We start from the raw sequence: 19,914 nt of genomic DNA on the forward strand, positions 1-19,914 counted from the left end.
TGCAAACACTACATGGGGTCTGTAAATGATTCCAGCAAAATCTGCATTCAAAAAGCCAAATAGCGCTCCTTCCCTTCTGAGCCCTGCCATGTGCCTGATCAACAGTTTATGCCCACATACGGGGCATTTCTAAAACCTGAAGAATCCTGGTAATACAGCCCAAGTTTTGTTTCTCTGCCAACTCCTGCTGTTTTATAGAAACAATGGTTTTAAATTGAAAATCTGTAGAAAAATGGAATTTTTCTAATTTCTGATGCACTTTTCTTTAATTCCTGTAAAACATCTAAAGGGTTAATAAACTTCCTAAATGCCGTTTTGAATTCTTTGAAGGGTGCAGTTTTTAAAATGGGGGTTTTATGGCGGTTTTCTGATATACAGGCTCTTAAAATCCACGTCTAAAATGATTTGGCCCTTAAAAATTCAGATTTTGAAATTCGCTAGTAAATTTGAAAAATGACTGCTAAATTTATATACTTTGCAGAGTCCTAAAAAATAAAATAATGCTTAAAAAAACTATTGCAGTATAAAGTAGGCCTATGGGAAAGTTTGAAAATTTTGAATTTTTCCATATTTTCAGTAAATTTGTATTTTTTTCCCTAGTTAGGACAAAATTTATTGATGCAATTGTTACCCTAACATAAAGTACAATATGTCACAAAACAACAATCTCAGAATCACATCGATAAGTAAAAGCATTCAAAAGTTATTAGCACATAAAGTGACAGATGTCAGATTTGAAAAATAAGGCTTGGTCCTTAAGCCCAAAATAGGCCATGTCCTTAAAGGGGTTGTCCCGCGCCGAAACGTTTTTTTTTTTTTTTTCAAACCCCCCCCCCCCCTTCGACGCGAGACAACCCCGATGCAGGGGTTAAAAAAGAACACCGGACAGCGCTTACCTGAATCCCCGCGCTCCGGTGACTTCTTACTTACCTGCTGAAGATGGCCGCCGGCATCTTCTCCCTCGGTGGACCGCAGGGCTTCTGTGCGGTCCATTGCCGATTCCAGCCTCCTGATTGGCTGGAATCGGCACGTGACGGGACGGAGCTACACGGAGCCCCATTGAGAAACGAAGAAGACCCGGACTGCGCAAGCGCGTCTAATTTGGCCATTAGACGGCGAAAATTAGACGGCAACCATGGAGACGAGGACGCCAGCAACGGAACAGGTAAGTGAATAACTTCTGATAACTTCTGTATGGCTCATAATTAATGCACAATGTACATTACAAAGTGCATTAATATGGCCATACAGAAGTGTATAGACCCACTTGCTGCCGCAGGACAACCCCTTTAAGGGGTTAAAGCCTTGGCAGAATAAAAAGTAAGTCCACCAATTTATCCCCCACAGTAGAAAAAAAGCAAAAAACACAAAGAGAGCATATAAACTCCATACAGATGTTGTCTGTGGTCAGATGTGAACCTACAACTCACAGCACAGCAAGGCAACAGCACTAACTCAGGGGGTGGTGGTCCGGGGATTATTCCGATTGCCAGATTAGAGTCAGGAAGGAATCCACCCCCCCCCCCTTAAATGGGGGAAATTGGCTTCTACCTCACTGGGGTTTTTTTTGCCTTCTTCTGGATCAACATAGGAGGGTAATATGCTGAACTGGATGGGCATAGGTCTTTTTTTTGCCTTACAGACTATGTAACATAGAAAATAGTCCAACACAAGAGTGTTCGAATACATATTGATGCCATACGGACCCAATAGTTGCTGCGCTGCAAGAGAAACATCACACATCTAAATGTACCTCTTAAAGACAATTGGCATTTTCCCGCGCGACTTCTCTGCATCTCGCAACACACAGAGATTATGCGGGAAAATCATCCGTAAAAACGTGGCCTTAGGCTGAACTCAAACAGGTGAATGCGACTTTGGCCAAATATCACTTGAGAGAGCCTCGTGTGGCGCAAAGTGTAAGCTCTCATCTACAACCTGAAGGTTGCAAGTTCAATCCCCGCTTGATTCAGGTAGCCGGCCCAAGGTTGACTCAGCCTTCTATCTTTCTGAGGTCGGTAAAATGAGAACCCAGCTTGGTGGGGGGTAATAAGTAATAATTACCTGAAAGCGCTGCAGAATAAGTTGGCGCTATACAAATAACAAGATTTATATCACACTATTAGGGCTCCTTCACACAGGCGTATTGTTCATCAGTATTTTGGGAGCCAAAATACGTACGGAGAGGAAGCAGAATGGAAAGAGTTACATTTCTTCGTATTTTGGACCCGCTCTAGACAAGAATCATCAGAAGATCTTCATGCAGCATCGCTGGAGAGAAGAGTCGTTGGTGGAATAAACACGGTGATATCAGTGTGTTATCATCACATGTGATTCCATCTATATCGCCATCGGATGGCTGACAGTCGCCCGTGTGACCGCGCCCCAATGCTGTATTCACACAGGCGGTTTTATCGTGTAAGTTCGGTGCGCTGCGAGACGCTCTCAGCCTCAGGGGATGGAAGCCATTATCTGCAATGGGTGTATTTACATGAGCGGTTTTACTCTCGCAGGGATGCTACAGGATGGAAAGATCGCAGCGGGACGTATTTTTGGGTGATATCGGCTATTTCCTATATAGCATGCCATGTGTGAGGGCGATGCAGTGCGATCTCTACCATTAGAAGTGCTGGAGCGGCGTGTGAGGTTTGTTCTCCGTGCACATGAAGCTTGCAGGTACAGCAATGCGTTGTGTTTGTCTCGCAAAACGCATCACGGTTGCAGAAAACCCGCATGTTTGCAAGTCTGAGTGGAATGAATATCACGCTTGTCTATGTAATACAGCCGCAGGGTTTCTTCAGACCACCGTGATTTTATCCTACTTTACGGCTGTGATTGTGATTTCAATGCTTTGCTATGTGTGATAACGAGGGGGCAGAACCTACCGAAGCATCCTGGTGGGTTTTCAAGCTCACGCGCAATAGCGCAAAAAAACTAAGCCGTCCATTCGATAATACACTCCGCCGCAGCGAACTCTTAGCTCATGCGGACAGGTGGTTTTGCCCTTGCGATGCTGGAAGGTAGCAGAGATGATCTAGTATATGCCGGGTCTGGGAGAGCGAGACCAGGTCCCTCCACAGGCACTAACCAGTGTAATTACTGCAAAGTGTCCAGAATGCGGGGAACCTGCAGGGGGTAAGGAGATCCGTTCCTCAGCTCCCTGCTGACTGAAACCTGACAAACAGCACAAAAATGGCCACAGTGACGCAGAACACGGATGGCGACAGCAGGGGCAGCACTCAAAAAGGAATGTTTACCCTAAATTAGTATAGATAAAAACATGTGTGCGCCATGTGCAGATCTGGCAGCTCCGGTATCCTTGTCCTGCGGCTCTACGGATGGCGACCCGGGGGGCAGATGTGGCTCTAGAGGGTCCTACTGACCCCGTCTAGTAGATAGAAAGGGCTGCAGACCATCAGAGCTCCTCGCTCTGCACTCATCCAGGGGGGAAGATGTGGCTCTAGAGGGTCCTGCTGACCCCGTCTAGTAGATAGAAAGGGCTGCAGGCCATCAGGGCTCCTCACTCCGCACTCGTCTAGGGGGACTGATGTGGCTCTAGAGGGTCCTGCTGACCCAGTCTAGTAGATACAAAGGGCTGCAGGGCATCAGGGCTCCTCGCTCCGCACTCATCCAGGGGGGCAGGTGTGGCTCTATAGGGTCCTGCTGACCCCGTCTAGTAGATAGAGAGGGCTGCAGGTCACCAGGGCTCCTCGCTCAGCACTCATCCAGGGCAGCAGATATGGCTCTAGAGGGTCCTGCTGACCCCCGTCTAGTAGATAGAAAGGGCTGCAGGTCATCAGAGCTCCTCACCCTGCACTTACCAGGGGGGCAGATGTGGCTCTAGAGAGTCCTGCTGACCCCCGTCTAGTAAATATAAAGGGCTGCAGGCCATCAGGGCTCCTCACTCCGCACTCATCCAGGGGCGCAGATGTGGCTGTAGAGGGTCCTGCTGACCCCGTCTAGTATATATAAAGGGCTGCAGACCTTCAGGGCTCCTCGCTCCGCACTCATCCAAGAGGGCAGATGTGGCCCTAGAGGGTCCTGCTGACCCCCGTCTAGTAGTTATAAAGGGCTGCAGGCCATCAGGGCTCCTCGCTCCGCACTCATCCAGGGGGCAGATGTGGCTCTAGAGTGTCCTGCTGACCCCGTCTAGTAGATAGAAAGGGCTGCAGGTCATCACGGCTCCTCACTCCGCACTCGTCTAGGGGGACTGATGTGGCTCTAGAGGGTCCTGCTGACCCAGTCTAGTAGATACAAAGGGCTGCAGGGCATCAGGGCTCCTCGCTCCGCACTCATCCAGGGGGGCAGGTGTGGCTCTATAGGGTCCTGCTGACCCCGTCTAGTAGATAGAGAGGGCTGCAGGTCATCAGGGCTCCTCGCTCAGCACTCATCCAGGGCAGCAGATATGGCTCTAGAGGGTCCTGCTGACCCCCGTCTAGTAGATAGAAAGGGCTGCAGGTCATCAGAGCTCCTCACCCTGCACTTACCAGGGGGGCAGATGTGGCTCTAGAGAGTCCTGCTGACCCCCGTCTAGTAAATATAAAGGGCTGCAGGCCATCAGGGCTCCTCACTCCGCACTCATCCAGGGGGACAGATGTGGCTCTAGAGGGTCCTGCTGACCCCGTCTAGTAACATAGTTCGTAAGGCTGAATGAAGACAATGTCCATCTAGTCCAGCCTTTCTAGCCTCCTGTTTTGTTGATCCAGAGGAAGGCAAAAAACCCCAAGAGCAAAAGCCAATAGCCATTTTGGGGAACAAATTCCTTCCCGACTCCCTAATGGCAATCAGACTGTTCCCTGGATCAACCCCTAATAGTTCCTACCTGCCTGTATACCTGGATTAACAAATAACCTTAGATTTATATCCTATAATATCCTTCCTCTCCAGATAGACATCAAGTCCCCTTTTAAACTCCTCTAAGGATTTTGCCATCACTAAACTCCTCTAAGGATTTTGCCATCACTACGTCCTCAGGCAGAGAGCTCCACAGTCTAACTGCTCTAATAGTAAAGAACCCCATTCTGTGTTGGTGATAAAACCTGCTTTCTTCTAGACGTAGCGGATGCCCTCTTGTTACCGTCACAGTCCTGGGTATAAACAGATCCTGGGAGAGATCCTTGTATTGTCCCCTCCTGTGTTTATACATGGTTATTTGATCGCCCCTTAGCTGTCTTTTTTCTAGAGTAAATAATCCCAGTTTTGGTGCCTCTCTGGGTATTCCAGTCCAGTCATTCCATGTATTAGTTTAGTCGCTCTTCTTTGAACCCCCTCCAATACCGTAACATCTTTCCTGAGCACCGGTGACCAGAACTGTATGCAGTATTCCATGTGAGGCCTGACAAGTGCCTTATATAGTGGAAGAATAATGTTCTCGCCCCTCACCCCTATACCTCTTTTAATGCACCCCAAGACTTTTTTTGCCTTTGCAGCAGCTGATTGGCATTGGTCACTCCAGTTTAGTCTATCGTCCACTAGTACCCCCAGGTCTTTTTCCATATCACTTTTCCCTAGCGGTACCCCATTAAGTGAATATTGGTAACATCCATTCTTGCTGCCCATGTGCATAACCTTACATTTATCAACATTGAACTTCATTTGCCATGTTTCTGCTCAAGCCCCTAGCTTATCTAGGTCCGTTTGTAGCCGCACATAGTAGATAGAAAGGGCTGCAGGCCATCAGGACTCCTCGCTCCACACTCATGCAGGGGGGCAGATCTGACTGTAGAGGGTCCTGCAGACTCTGTCTAGTAGATAGAAAAGGCTGCAGGCCATCAGGGCTCCTCGCTCCACACTCATCCAGGGGCGCAGATGTGGCTCTAGAGGGACCTGCTGACCCCCGTCTAGTAGATAGAAAGAGCTGCAGGCCATCAGAGCTCCTCGCTCCGCACTCATTCAGGGGGGCAGATGTGGCTCTAGAGGGTCCTGCTAACCCCCGTCTAGTAGACTGAAAGGGCTGCAGGTCATCAGGGCTCCTCGCTCCGCACTCATCCAGGGGGGCAGATGTGGCTCTAGAGGGTCCTGCTGACCCCGTCTAGTATATATAAAGGGCTGCAGGCCTTCAGGGCTCCTCGCTCCACACTCATCCAAGAGGGCAGATGTGGCCCTAGAGGGTCCTGCTGACCCCCGTTTAGTAGTTATAAAGGGCTGCAGGCCATCAGGGCTCCTCGCTCCGCACTCATCTAGGGGGCAGATGTGGCTCTAGAGGGTCCTGCTGACCCCGTCTAGTAGATATAAAGGGCTGCAGGTCATCAGGGCTCCTCGCTCCGCACTCATCCAGGGGGGCAGATGTGGCTCTAGAGGGTCCTGCTGACCCCTATCTAGTAGATAGAAAGATCTGCAGGTCATCAGGGCTCCTCGCTCCGCACTCATCCAGGGGGCAGATCTGACTGTAAAGGGTCCTGCTGACTCCATCTAGTAGATAGAAAAGGCTGCAGGCCATCAGGGCTCCTCGCTTTGCACTCATCCAGGGGCGCAGATGTGGCTCTAGAGGGACCTGCTGACCCCCGTCTAGTAGATAGAAAGGGCTGCAGGTCATCACGGCTCCTCGCTCCGCACTCGTCTAGGGGGACTGATGTGGCTCTAGAGGGTCCTGCTGACCCAGTCTAGTAGATACAAAGGGCTGCAGGGCATCAGGGCTCCTCGCTCCGCACTCATCCAGGGGGGCAGGTGTGGCTCTATAGGGTCCTGCTGACCCCGTCTAGTAGATAGAGAGGGCTGCAGGTCATCAGGGCTCCTCGCTCAGCACTCATCCAGGGCAGCAGATATGGCTCTAGAGGGTCCTGCTGACCCCCATCTAGTAGATAGAAAGGGCTCCAGGTCATCAGGGCTCCTCACCCTGCACTTACCAGGGGGGCAGATGTGGCTCTAGAGAGTCCTGCTGACCCCCGTCTAGTAAATATAAAGGGCTGCAGGCCATCAGGGTTCCTCACTCCGCACTCATCCAGGGGGACAGATGTGGCTCTAGAGGGTCCTGCTGACCCCGTCTAGTAACATAGTTCGTAAGGCTGAATGAAGACAATGTCCATCTAGTCCAGCCTTTCTAGCCTCCTGTTTTGTTGATCCAGAGGAAGGCAAAAAACCCCAAGAGCAGAAGCCAATAGCCCTTTTGGGGAAAAAATTCCTTCCCGACTCCCTAATGGCAGTCAGACTGTTCCCTGGATCAACCCCTAATAGTTCCTACCTGCCTGTATACATGGATTAACAAAAAACCTTATGATAACACCTTCTTTCTTCTAGATGTAGCGGATGCCCTCTCGTTACTGTCACAGTCCTGGGTATAAACAGATCCTGGTAGAGATCCTTGTATTGTCCCCTCATGTATTTATACATAGTTATTTGATCGCCCCTTAACCTTCTTTTTTCTAGAGTAAATAATCTCAGTTTTGGTGCCTCTCTGGGTATTCCAGTCCCGTCATTCCATGTATTAGTTTAGTCGCTCTTCTTTGAACCCCCTCCAATACCGTAACATCTGTCCTGAGCAGCGGTGACCAGAACTGTATGCAGTATTCCATGTGAGGCCTGACAAGTGCCTTATATAATGGAAGGATAATGTTCTCGTCCCTCACCCCTATACCTCTTTTAATGCACCCCAAGACTTTATTTGCCTTTGCAGCAGCTGATTGGCATTGGTTACTCCAGTTTAGTCTATAGTCCACTAGTACACCCAGGTCTTTTTCCATATCACTTTTCCCTAGCGGTACCCCATTAAGTGAATATTGGTAACATCCATTCTTGCTGCCCATGTGCAGAACCTTACATTTATCAACATTGAACTTCATTTGCCATTTTTCTGCTCAAGCCCCTAGCTTATCTAGGTCCATTTGTAGCCGCACATAGTAGATAGAAAGGGCTGCAGGCCATCAGGACTCCTTGCTCCGCACTCATCCAGGGGGGCAGATGTAGCTCTAGCTCTAGAGGGTCCTGCTAACCCTGTCTAGTAGATAGAAAGTTCTGCAGGTCATCAGGGCTCCTCGCTCCGCACTCATCCAGGGGGCAGATGTGGCTCTAGAGGGTCCTGCTGACCCCGTCTAGTAGATATAAAGGGCTGCAGGTCATCAGGGCTCCTCGCTCCGCACTCATCCAGGGGGGCAGATGTGGCTCTAGAGGGTCCTGCTGACCCCTATTTAGTAGATAGAAAGATCTGCAGGTCATCAGGGCTCCTCGCTCCGCACTCATCCAGGGGGGCAGATCTGACTGTAGAGGGTCCTGCTGACTCCATCTAGTAGATAGAAAAGGCTGCAGGCCATCAGGGCTCCTTGCTTTGCACTCATCCAGGGGCGCAGATGTGGCTCTAGAGGGACCTGCTGACCCCCGTCTAGTAGATAGAAAGGGCTGCAGGTCATCACGGCTCCTCGCTCCGCACTCGTCTAGGGGGACTGATGTGGCTCTAGAGGGTCCTGCTGACCCAGTCTAGTAGATACAAAGGGCTGCAGGGCATCAGGGCTCCTCGCTCCGCACTCATCCAGGGGGGCAGGTGTGGCTCTATAGGGTCCTGCTGACCCTGTCTAGTAGATAGAGAGGGCTGCAGGTCATCAGGGCTCCTCGCTCAGCACTCATCCAGGGCAGCAGATATGGCTCTAGAGGGTCCTGCTGACCCCCATCTAGTAGATAGAAAGGGCTCCAGGTCATCAGGGCTCCTCACCCTGCACTTACCAGGGGGGCACATGTGGCTCTAGAGAGTCCTGCTGACCCCTGTCTAGTAAATATAAAGGGCTGCAGGCCATCAGGGTTCCTCACTCCGCACTCATCCAGGGGACAGATGTGGCTCTAGAGGGTCCTGCTGACCCCGTCTAGTAACATAGTTCGTAAGGCTGAATGAAGACAATGTCCATCTAGTCCAGCCTTTCTAGCCTCCTGTTTTGTTGATCCAGAGGAAGGCAAAAAACCCCAAGAGCAGAAGCCAATAGCCCTTTTGGGGAAAAAATTCCTTCCCGACTCCCTAATGGCAGTCAGACTGTTCCCTGGATCAACCCCTAATAGTTCCTACCTGCCTGTATACATGGATTAACAAAAAACCTTATGATAACACCTTCTTTCTTCTAGACGTAGCGGATGCCCTCTCGTTACTGTCACAGTCCTGGGTATAAACAGATCCTGGTAGAGATCCTTGTATTGTCCCCTCATGTATTTATACATAGTTATTTGATCGCCCCTTAACCTTCTTTTTTCTAGAGTAAATAATCCCAGTTTTGGTGCCTCTCTGGGTATTCCAGTCCCGTCATTCCATGTATTAGTTTAGTCGCTCTTCTTTGAACCCCCTCCAATACCGTAACATCTGTCCTGAGCAGCGGTGACCAGAACTGTATGCAGTATTCCATGTGAGGCCTGACAAGTGCCTTATATAATGGAAGGATAATGTTCTCGTCCCTCACCCCTATACCTCTTTTAATGCACCCCAAGACTTTATTTGCCTTTGCAGCAGCTGATTGGCATTGGTTACTCCAGTTTAATCTATAGTCCACTAGTACACCCAGGTCTTTTTCCATATCACTTTTCCCTAGCGGTACCCCATTAAGTGAATATTGGTAACATCCATTCTTGCTGCCCATGTGCAGAACCTTACATTTAGCAACATTGAACTTCATTTGCCATTTTTCTGCTCAAGCCCCTAGCTTATCTAGGTCCATTTGTAGCCGCACATAGTAGATAGAAAGGGCTGCAGGCCATCAGGACTCCTTGCTCCGCACTCATCCAGGGGGGCAGATGTAGCTCTAGCTCTAGAGGGTCCTGCTAACCCTGTCTAGTAGATAGAAAGTTCTGCAGGTCATCAGGGCTCCTCGCTCCGCACTCATCCAGGGGGCAGATGTGGCTCTAGAGGGTCCTGCTGACCCCGTCTAGTAGATATAAAGGGCTGCAGGTCATCAGGGCTCCTCGCTCCGCACTCATCCAGGGGGGCAGATCTGACTGTAGAGGGTCCTGCTGACTCCGTCTAGTAGATAGAAAGGGCTGCAGGTCATCACGGCTCCTCGTTCCCCACTCGTCTAGGGGGACTGATGTGGCTCTAGAGGGTCCTGCTGACCCAGTCTAGTAGATACAAAGGGCTGCAGGGCATCAGGGCTCCTCGCTCCACACTCATCCAGGGGGGCAGTGTGGCTCTATAGGGTCCTGCTGACCCCGTCTAGTAGATAGAGAGGGCTGCAGGTCATCAGGGCTCCTCGCTCAGCACTCATCCAGGGCAGCAGATATGGCTCTACAGGGTCCTGCTGACCCCCGTCTAGTAGATAGAAAGGGCTGCAGGTCATCAGGGCTCCTCACCCTGCACTCATCCAGGGGGGCAGATGTGGCTCTAGAGAGTCCTGCTGACCCCCGTCTAGTAAATATAAGGGGCTGCAGGCCATCAGGGCTCCTCACTCCGCACTCATCCAGGGGGACAGATGTGGCTCTAGAGGGTCCTGCTGACCCGTCTAGTAACATAGTTCGTAAGGCTGAATGAAGACAATGTCCATCTAGTCCAGCCTTTCTAGCCTCCTGTTTTGTTGATCCAGATGAAGGCAAAAAACCCCAAGAGCAAAAGCCAATAGCCCTTTTGGGGAAAAAATTCCTTCCCGACTCCCTAATGGCAATCAGACTGTTCCCTGGATCAACCCCTAATAGTTCCAACCTGCCTGTATACCGGGATTAACAAATAACCCTAGATTTATAGCCTGTAATATGCTTCCTCTCCAGAAAGACATCAAGCCCCCTTTTAAACTCCTCTAAGGATTTTGCCATCACCACTTCCTCAGGCAGAGAGTTCCACAGTCTAACTGCTCTAACAGTAAAGTACCCCCTTCTGTGTTGGTGATAAAACCTTCTTTCTTCTAGACGTAGCGGATGCCCTCTCGTTACCGTCACAGTCCTGGGTATAAACAGATCGCGGGAGAGATCCTTGTATTGTCCCCTCATGTACTTATACATGGTTATTTGATCGCCCCTTAACCTTCTTTTTTCTAGAGTAAATAATCCCAGTTTTGGTGCCTCTATGGGTATTCCAGTCCCGTCATTCCATGTATTAGTTTAGCTACCCTTCTTTGAATCCCCTCAAGCACTGTGACATCTTTCCTGAGCACCGGTGACCAGAACTGTACGCAGTATTCCATGTGGGGCCTGACAAGTGCCTTATATAGTGGGAGGATAATGTTCTCGTCCCTCACCCCTATACCTCTTTTAATGCACCCCAAGACTTTATTTGCCTTTGCAGCAGCTGACTGGCATTGGTTACTCCAGTTTAGTCTATAGTCCACTAGTACCCCCAGGTCTTTTTCCATATCACTTTTCCCTAGCGGTACTCCATTAAGTGAATATTGGTGACATCCGTTCTTGCTGCCCATGTGCAGAACCTTACATTTATCAACATTGAACTTCATTTGCCATTTTTCTGCTCAAGCCCCCAGCTTATCCAGGTCCGTTTGTAGCCGCACATAGTAGATAGAAAAGGCTGCAGGCCATCAGGGCTCCTCGCTCCGCACTCATCCAGGGGCGCAGATGTGGCTCTAGAGGGTCCTGCTGACCCCGTCTAGTAGATAGAAAGAGCTGCAAGCCATCAGAGCTCCTCGCTCCGCACTCATTCAGGGGGGCAGATGTGGCTCTAGAGGGTCCTGCTGACACCCCCGTCTAGTAGATAGAAAGGGCTGCAGGTCATCAGGGCTCCTCGCTCCGCACTCATCCAGGGGGGCAGATGTGGCTCTAGAGGGTCCTGCTGACCCCGTCCAGTATATATAAAGGGCTGCAGGTCATCAGGGCTCCTCGCTCCGCACTCATCCAGTGGGGCAGATGTGGCTCTAGAGGGTCCTGCTGACCCCATCTAGTAGATAGAAAGGGCTGCAGGCCACCAGGGCTCCTCGCTCCGCACTCATCCAAGAGGGCAGATGTGGCCCTAGAGGGTCCTGCTGACCCCCGTCTAGTAGTTATAAAGGGCTGCAGGCCATCAGGGCTCCTCGCTCCGCACTCATCCAGGGGGGCAGATGTGGCTCTAGAGGGTCCTGCTGACCCCGTCTAGTAGATATAAAGGGCTGCAGGTCATCAGGGCTCCTCGCTCCGCACTCATCCAGCAGGAGGACAAGTTCAGCTTTCAGCTCTACAAATAGATCTTCTCTCCTAAATGTTTCCTCCAACCACATCAGACGGCTCTCCGAATTACTGATATCAGGATGTAATAAGAGGAGCCGGAGGACCTTCTAACACCTCCATTCAGGAGAGAAGAGCCGGACTACTGACTCCACAGGAAGGAGCTCCTTCTACCGTCCAGTCACAGCCCTCCCAGCAGCCTCCTCTCCTCCTCTCTCCACAGAACAGCAGTAAGCCCCTCCCCTTCCAATCATGTGACCTCAGACCACGTGACTTCCTGTCCTCAGACCTCATAGGAGCCCCTACATTCCAGCATCTACCCCGGTGGAGGTACGGGAGGGTTGTGAGACCTTCTGCCATCAGCAGGCCATATGATGGGACCACATGAAGGCGCCGGGGCCCCCTAGTGGATGATGGGAGTCGCTGCTGGAAGTTACCAGCTGTAACCCATTCACTGCCTGAGAGGTGACTTGTGCTCCTCACACAGCAGGGGGGACAATTAGGAGTTTAAGGGTTAATCACTGTAACCCTACACTGGGCACTGAGTCCTATAGGGGCTGTGAGGAAGGGGCCCACTGAGGGATCTCCGACAGACGGCAGCTCAGGGGCTTTCTGCAGTGACAGGAAGAAGGCGGCACGTTGTCATCTGTAGGTCGTTGTCAGTCTCCCACACAGGGAGGCGCCGTCTATGGAGAGCAGCGCCATTGTTTATTACAGTCACTGCAAGTCAGAAGTTGTAGAAGAGGAGAAAAACCTGCGGAACGTCCGGAGCGAACGCAGAAATTGTAGGGAGAAACACGGAGGATCCGCCGGTGAGCGACATAACTCTATCCGCCATCAGGACCATAGAAGACGTGCGTGATGTCACCGGTCACTATTATGTCACTACTGTCACCACTATCTGATGTCACCGGTCACTATTATGTCACTACTGTCACCACTATCTGATGTCACCGGTCACTATTATGTCACTACCGTCACCACTATCTGATGTCACCTGTCACTATTATGTCACTACTGTCACCACTATCTGATGTCACCGGTCACTATTATGTCACTACTGTCACCACTATCTGATGTCACCGGTCACTATTATGTCACTACAGTCACCACTAACTGATGTCACCGGTCACTATTATGTCACTACTGTCACCACTATGTGATGTCACCGGTCACTATTATGTCACTACTGTCACCACTATCTGATGTCACCGGTCACTATTCTGTCACTACTGTCACCACTATCTGATGTCACCTGTCACTATTATGTAACTACTGTCACCACTATCTGATGTCACTATTCTGTCACTACTGTCACCACTATCTGATGTCACCTGTCACTATTCTGTCACTACTGTCATAACTATCTGATGTCACCGGTCACTATTCTGTCACTACCGTCACCACTATCTGATGTCACCTGTCACTATTCTGTCACTACTGTCATAACTATCTGATGTCACCGGTCACTATTCTTCCACTACCGTCACCATTATTTTATGTCACCTGTCACTATTCTTCCACTACCGTCACCACTATCTGATGTCACCGGTCACTATTCTGTCACTACTGTCACCACTATCTGATGTCACCTGTTACTATTCTGTCACTACCGTCACCACTATCTGATGTCACCGGTCACTATTCTGTCACTACCGTCACCACTATCTGATGTCACCGGTCACTATTCTATCACTACTGTCACCACTATCTGATGTCACCGGTCACTATGCTGTTACTACTGTCACCACTATCTGATGTCACCGGTCACTATTCTGTCACTACTGTCACCACTATCTGATGTCACCGGTCACTATTCTTCCACTACCGTCACCATTATTTTATGTCACCTGTCACTATTCTTCCACTACCGTCACCACTATCTGATGTCACCGGTCACTATTCTGTCACTACTGTCACCACTATCTGATGTCACCTGTCACTATTCTGTCACTACCGTCACCACTATCTGATGTCACCGGTCACTATTCTGTCACTACCGTCACCACTCTCTGATGTCACCTGTCACTATTCTGTCACTACCGTCACCACTATCTGATGTCACCTGTCACTATTCTGTCACTACCCTCACCACTATCTGATGTCACCTGTCACTATTCTGTCACTACCGTCACCACTATCTGATGTCACCTGTCACTATTCTGTCACTACCGTCACCACTATCTGATGTCACCTGTCACTATTCTGTCACTACCGTCACCACTATCTGATGTCACCGGTCACTATGCTGTTACTACTGTCACCACTATCTTATATCACCTGTCACTATTCTGTCACTACTGTCACCACTATCTGATGTCACCTGTCACTATTCTGTCACTACTGTCACCACTATCTGATGTCACCTGTCACTATTCTGTTACTACTGTCACCACTATCTGATGTCACCGGTCACTATTCTGTCACTACTGTCACCACTATCTTATGTTACCTGTCACTATTCTGTCACTACTGTCATAACTATCTGATGTCACCGGTCACTATTCTGTCACTACCGTCACCACTATCTGATGTCACCGGTCACTATTCTGTCACTACCGTCACCACTATCTGATGTCACCTGTCACTATTCTGTCACTACTGTCATAACTATCTGATGTCACCGGTCACTATTCTGTCACTGCCGTCACCACTATCTGATGTCACCGGTCACTATTCTGTCACTACTGTCACCACTATCTGATGTCACTATTCTGTCACTACCGTCACAACTATCTGATGTCACCTGTCACTATTCTGTCACTATCGTCACCACTATCTGATGTCACCTGGCACTATTCTGTCACTACTGTCACCACTATCTTATGTCACCTGTCACTATTCTGTCACTACTGTCACCACTATCTGATGTCACCGGTGACTATTATGTCACATAAGATAGTGGTGACAGTAGTGACAGAATAGTGACCGGTGACATCAGATAGTGGTGACAGTAGTAACAGAATAGTGACAGGTGACATCAGATAGTGGTGACAGTAGTGACAGAATAGTGACAGGTGACATCAGATAGTGGTGACAGTAGTGACAGAATAGTGACAGGTGATATAAGATAGTGGTGACAGTAGTAACAGCATAGTGACCGGTGACATCAGATAGTGGTGACGGTAGTGACAGAATAGTGACAGGTGACATCAGATAGTGGTGACGGTAGTGACAGAATAGTGACAGGTGACATCAGATAGTGGTGACGGTAGTGACAGAATAGTGACAGGTGACATCAGATAGTGGTGATGGTAGTGACATAATAGTGACAGGTGACATCAGATAGTGGTGACAGTAGTGACAGAATAGTGACCGGTGACATCAGATAGTGGTGACGGCCACTATTCTGTCACTACTGTCACCACTATCTGATGTCACCGGTGACTATTATGTCACTACTGTCACCACTATCTGATGTCACCGGTCACTATTCTGTCACTACTGTCACCACTATCTGATGTCACCGGTCACTATTATGTCACTACTGTCACCACTATCTGATATCACCGGTCACTATTCTGTCACTACTGTCACCACTATCTGATGTCACCGGTCACTATTCTGTCACTACTGTCACCACTATCTGATGTCACCTGTCACTATTATGTCACTACTGTCACCACTATCTGATATCACCGGTCACTATTATGTCACTACTGTCACCACTATCTGATGTCACCGGTCACTATTATGTCACTACTGTCACCACTATCTGATGTCACCGGTCACTATTCTGTCACTACTGTCACCACTATCTGATATCACCGGTCACTATTCTGTCACTACTGTCACCACTATATGATGTCAAAAATTGAGCTAAAAATGATCAAAATGTTGTTTATACCCAAAAATGATACCAATAAAACCTACAGATCACCTTGTAATAGATGTAACCCTCACAAAATAAACATATGGGGGGCAAAAGATGGAGCCGGGGAGGAATCATTTACAAGGGATTTTTTTCAGTAGTGTAACATAAAAAACAGCATAAATTGCTGTAATCCTGCTGACCTGCAGGATACAGATAACACGTCATCATTACTGCAATGTGAAACCAATAAACAAATCTAAATGTTGCAAATGTGTGGTTTTTCTTTGATTTTTATTCACACTGTAGCAAGGGGGGTACTCTTGCCTTGGGGTCCCTGACCTCTCCTACCAGAAATGACGCCCCATACGGGTAAGCACGGCTCAGGACTAGCGTATCTCTTTGTCTGGCTCCTGCCAGCATTTATTCCACAGCACAGCACAGCATATCACATCACATCATGTCCATAAGCACCCCAACTTGGGTGGGAGTCCAGGGGCGTCCCCTGTTGGACTCTTGCCTTTTCAGGCCACCAGCCTGCAACACCTTCCTGTGCTGCTCTGGTCCTTTCTCAGAGGTTAGGGGCGTCACCCTGTCAATTTCTGGCCTTCTTGGTCTGCAGCAGACCCTGGGCTAGCAGCCCTCCCAGCCCCACTGAGTTGTCTCTCTCCCTTGTCTTTGGCAGGAACCAGCTTTTATCTGGTTCCTGCTCCACCCCTTGGTTAACCCTTGCACCAGGAGTCCTGTCTCTGGCCCTCTACAGGCCCCCCTGTGCACTGCACCGCTACAACACTCAATGTTTTTGAATACATCATATGGCATCTTTGAAGAATACTTCTCCCTCAAAAATTAAGGATTTTTTTGAAAGTGGAGAGGGGAAAATTAAAATGAGAAAAAAAGGCTGCGGCAGGAAGGGGTTAATATCTTCTCAAGTGCTTCTCCTCCAGTAAATGTATTGTTTATGTGGTAATCTTTGTGGCTCTTATATTGTCTCATCTTCTCTCCATTCAGTTCCTACAGTATAAGATCCTCTGATTTCTTCTATGTAAGTTGTTTTTGCTGATTGACCCGTTCAGGATGGAGAGGGACAGAAACAAGATGGCGGAGAGTATATTAAATCTCACCCTAGAGATACTCTTCCAGCTTACAGGAGAGGTGAGAGATTCTGATGATGTCACATTACAGCATTCTTATCTATGGTAATAACATGATGTCACTGGAGAGGGGAGAGATTCTGATGATGTCACATTACATCATTCTTATCTATGGTAATAACAGATGATGTCACTGGAGAGGGGAGAGATTCTGATGATGTCACATTACATCATACTTATCTATGGTAATAACTGATGATGTCACTGGAGAGGGGAGAGATTCTGATGATGTCACATTACATCAATCTTATCTATGGTAATAACTGATGATGTCACTGGAGAGGGGAGAGATTCTGATGATGTCATATGTCATTCTTATCTATGGTAATGACTGATGATGTCACTGGAGAGGTGATGGACTCTGAAAATGTCTGTAGTGATATTTATTAATGTCTCCACATATACAGGATTACACAGTAGTGAGGAAGACCCCTAGTGATGGCTGTTGGGCCCCTGTGTGTGATGGATGGGGAAGACCCCTGAGCCCAATCACGGGGCCCCCACCTCACCCCCTGATACATGAGGACATCAATGTACAGAAGATTCTAGAACTCACCAACAAGATGATTGAGCTGCTGACTGGAGAGGTGATGCTGCAGGGAATGCTGGGACATTATACAGTAACAGCACTGGAGGCTTCTGGGTAATGACTGTATATTGTGTTGTCAGGTTCCTATAAGGTGTCAGGATGTTGCTGTCTATTTCTCCATGGAGGAGTGGGAGTATTTAGAAGGACACAAGGATCTGTACAAGGACGCCATGATGGAGACCCGCCAGCCGCTCCCATCACCAGGTAATAGACATGTAATTAGGAGGCAGCAGGGTAATTGTTGATTAGAGTAAGAAGGCCTACATATCCCCAATACCCATTTACTCATCACAGATATGTAAGCACGCTGGTCATACAGTGACATTGGTCGCTGACTGTGCAGCGGACGGCTGCTGTATCTTCCAGTAGCAGGAGAATGTGGCTACAGATCTCTGCTCCACCAGCCCTACTGCTACAGTAGAAGATAGGAGTGCGGGGCTCCAGAGGTGCCTTGGCCCATGCTCCCCTCTCCCCCCACCCCCCATCACCACTAGCTCCTCCTCCTCTTCACATTTTGTGCTTGTAGGACAGGAGGAGGAGGGATCTGGTATCTCCAGTAAAGGCCAGTTTACTCGCAAAGACAATCCTTCAAACAACAATCTTGACAACGCGTTTCTGTGCACACAGGCACCTTCATCAAGCCATACAGACATACACATACCATACATATTTATATAGGAAGTATATTATACCTGTTATGAGGAGGTGATCATTGGGTAGGTGTGAGCCAGCGAATCCCCTGGTAATTCTGGCTGAAGAGGGGGACAGTCACTAGACGGCGTCACATGGTGACGTAGCTACTAGCTCATCTTGGACTGGGTCACGTAGGGTCCTAAAATGGACACACCCTATGTGGTCCCTGTGGTAGAAATAGATGTCAGGCTCTCCTTCAAAATCGCCACTGGTTCCGGCTGATAGAGGTGGTGGCGCTGTGTAGTGACGTCACCATGCTGATGCAACGTGATACCCCCCCCATGCTCATTTAATGGCAGGAGATAATCCCAAGTCTCTGTGTCTATTTAAAGATGAAAGAAACAAACGTCTAAAACATTACCAAGTTAATTCTGCGCATATTACAAAAGAATTAATAAAATTCCTGGGACACTTAACTATTAATATAATGTAATAAGATAGAAGGTCATAGGAACCTTCAGTTTATTAAAAATTACAGTAAATACTACAATTAGGCTGCGATATCATCCACTGTTCTACTTCACATTTGTAATCGTACCCATGTGAGACCCTCATTCAATCTGTAATGGTGTCCAAGGAGGCGGCAGCATCAACGGTGTAGAAATTGTAAAAAAAGGTTTTATTGCTCCATAAAATGGCGACGTTTCGACTTAATCTAAGTCTTCTTCAAGCCGAGGCTTGAAAAAGACTTAGATTGGCACTGGAGACGTGGAGGGGAGATCCTGAGGTCCATGGGTGGAGGAGGTCGAACATATTAAATACATGGAGGACCTCCGGAACAGCGAAACTGTGCAAAACCAACCAGCAGCCGGGCCTTGGAATGTCTGGGTGGCCTGGATGGATTTCAAAGGCTCCCCATCATTTCTCAAATGGTTGGCCGACGGATCTCTATAGATAGAGATGGAAATCTATCCACGTGACACCGGGGCCCCCTTCCAACTCGCCTGCCTGCTTCCATAATTTCTCTCTTCCCAGCATCTTCATACGCTCGGCGAATTCATGAGACAGCCAAACCCGCAACCTCCGTCCCCTCCTCCCCTCTGTACCTAGTCTTTCCTTCTACTTCCCCCCTTTCCTCTCTCCTTTTCTCTTTTCGTCCCCCAGCACTGCTTGGGGTATATCTATATATCTGTTTGTCTGGTTTTGTTTTGTACATAATGTTATTTATAAAATCTGCTTGCAACACACATTGCTCAATTCCGCAGGATTAAAAGAAAATTTAGAAGCGACGGCCTCTGGGTGGCGGGCGGTGCGGGCAACTTCCTCAGAAGTCCATCAGTTGATAGCGATAACCAAAAGTAAAGGGCATTGAGAGGAGGAGCCCTCCATAGAAATTGTGATGCTCAGACCCCGAGGACTACACAGCGACACCATGGCCTAGACGGGGACTCCCTTAACCAATAGATATTTTTAAGATAAAGCTCTCGATATACAAAAAGGAAAAAGTGGAGAGGCACGAACCCGCATTGGCCCGCGACCCGGACCGCGCCACAAGATAAGAGAACACCCTGTACGTTCAATAAGTATCCATTTCATTGAAATGTTGTATTGTTGGCATAGAAAATCAATAAATACCTTTTGAAAGAAAAAGACTTAGATTAAGTCGAAACGTCGCCATTTTA

The 19,914-nt window shown here is 48.7% G+C and overlaps 1 pseudogene; it reads left to right on the forward strand.

Annotated features, from left to right (window-relative positions):
* LOC136628711 (zinc finger protein 850-like) overlaps positions 1 to 19,914 on the forward strand; it is a 101,794-nt pseudogene that overhangs the window by 41,997 nt on the left and 39,883 nt on the right.

Source organism: Eleutherodactylus coqui, chromosome 5, assembly GCF_035609145.1.
Source record: "Eleutherodactylus coqui strain aEleCoq1 chromosome 5, aEleCoq1.hap1, whole genome shotgun sequence".
Lineage (NCBI taxonomy): Eukaryota > Metazoa > Chordata > Amphibia > Anura > Eleutherodactylidae > Eleutherodactylus > Eleutherodactylus coqui.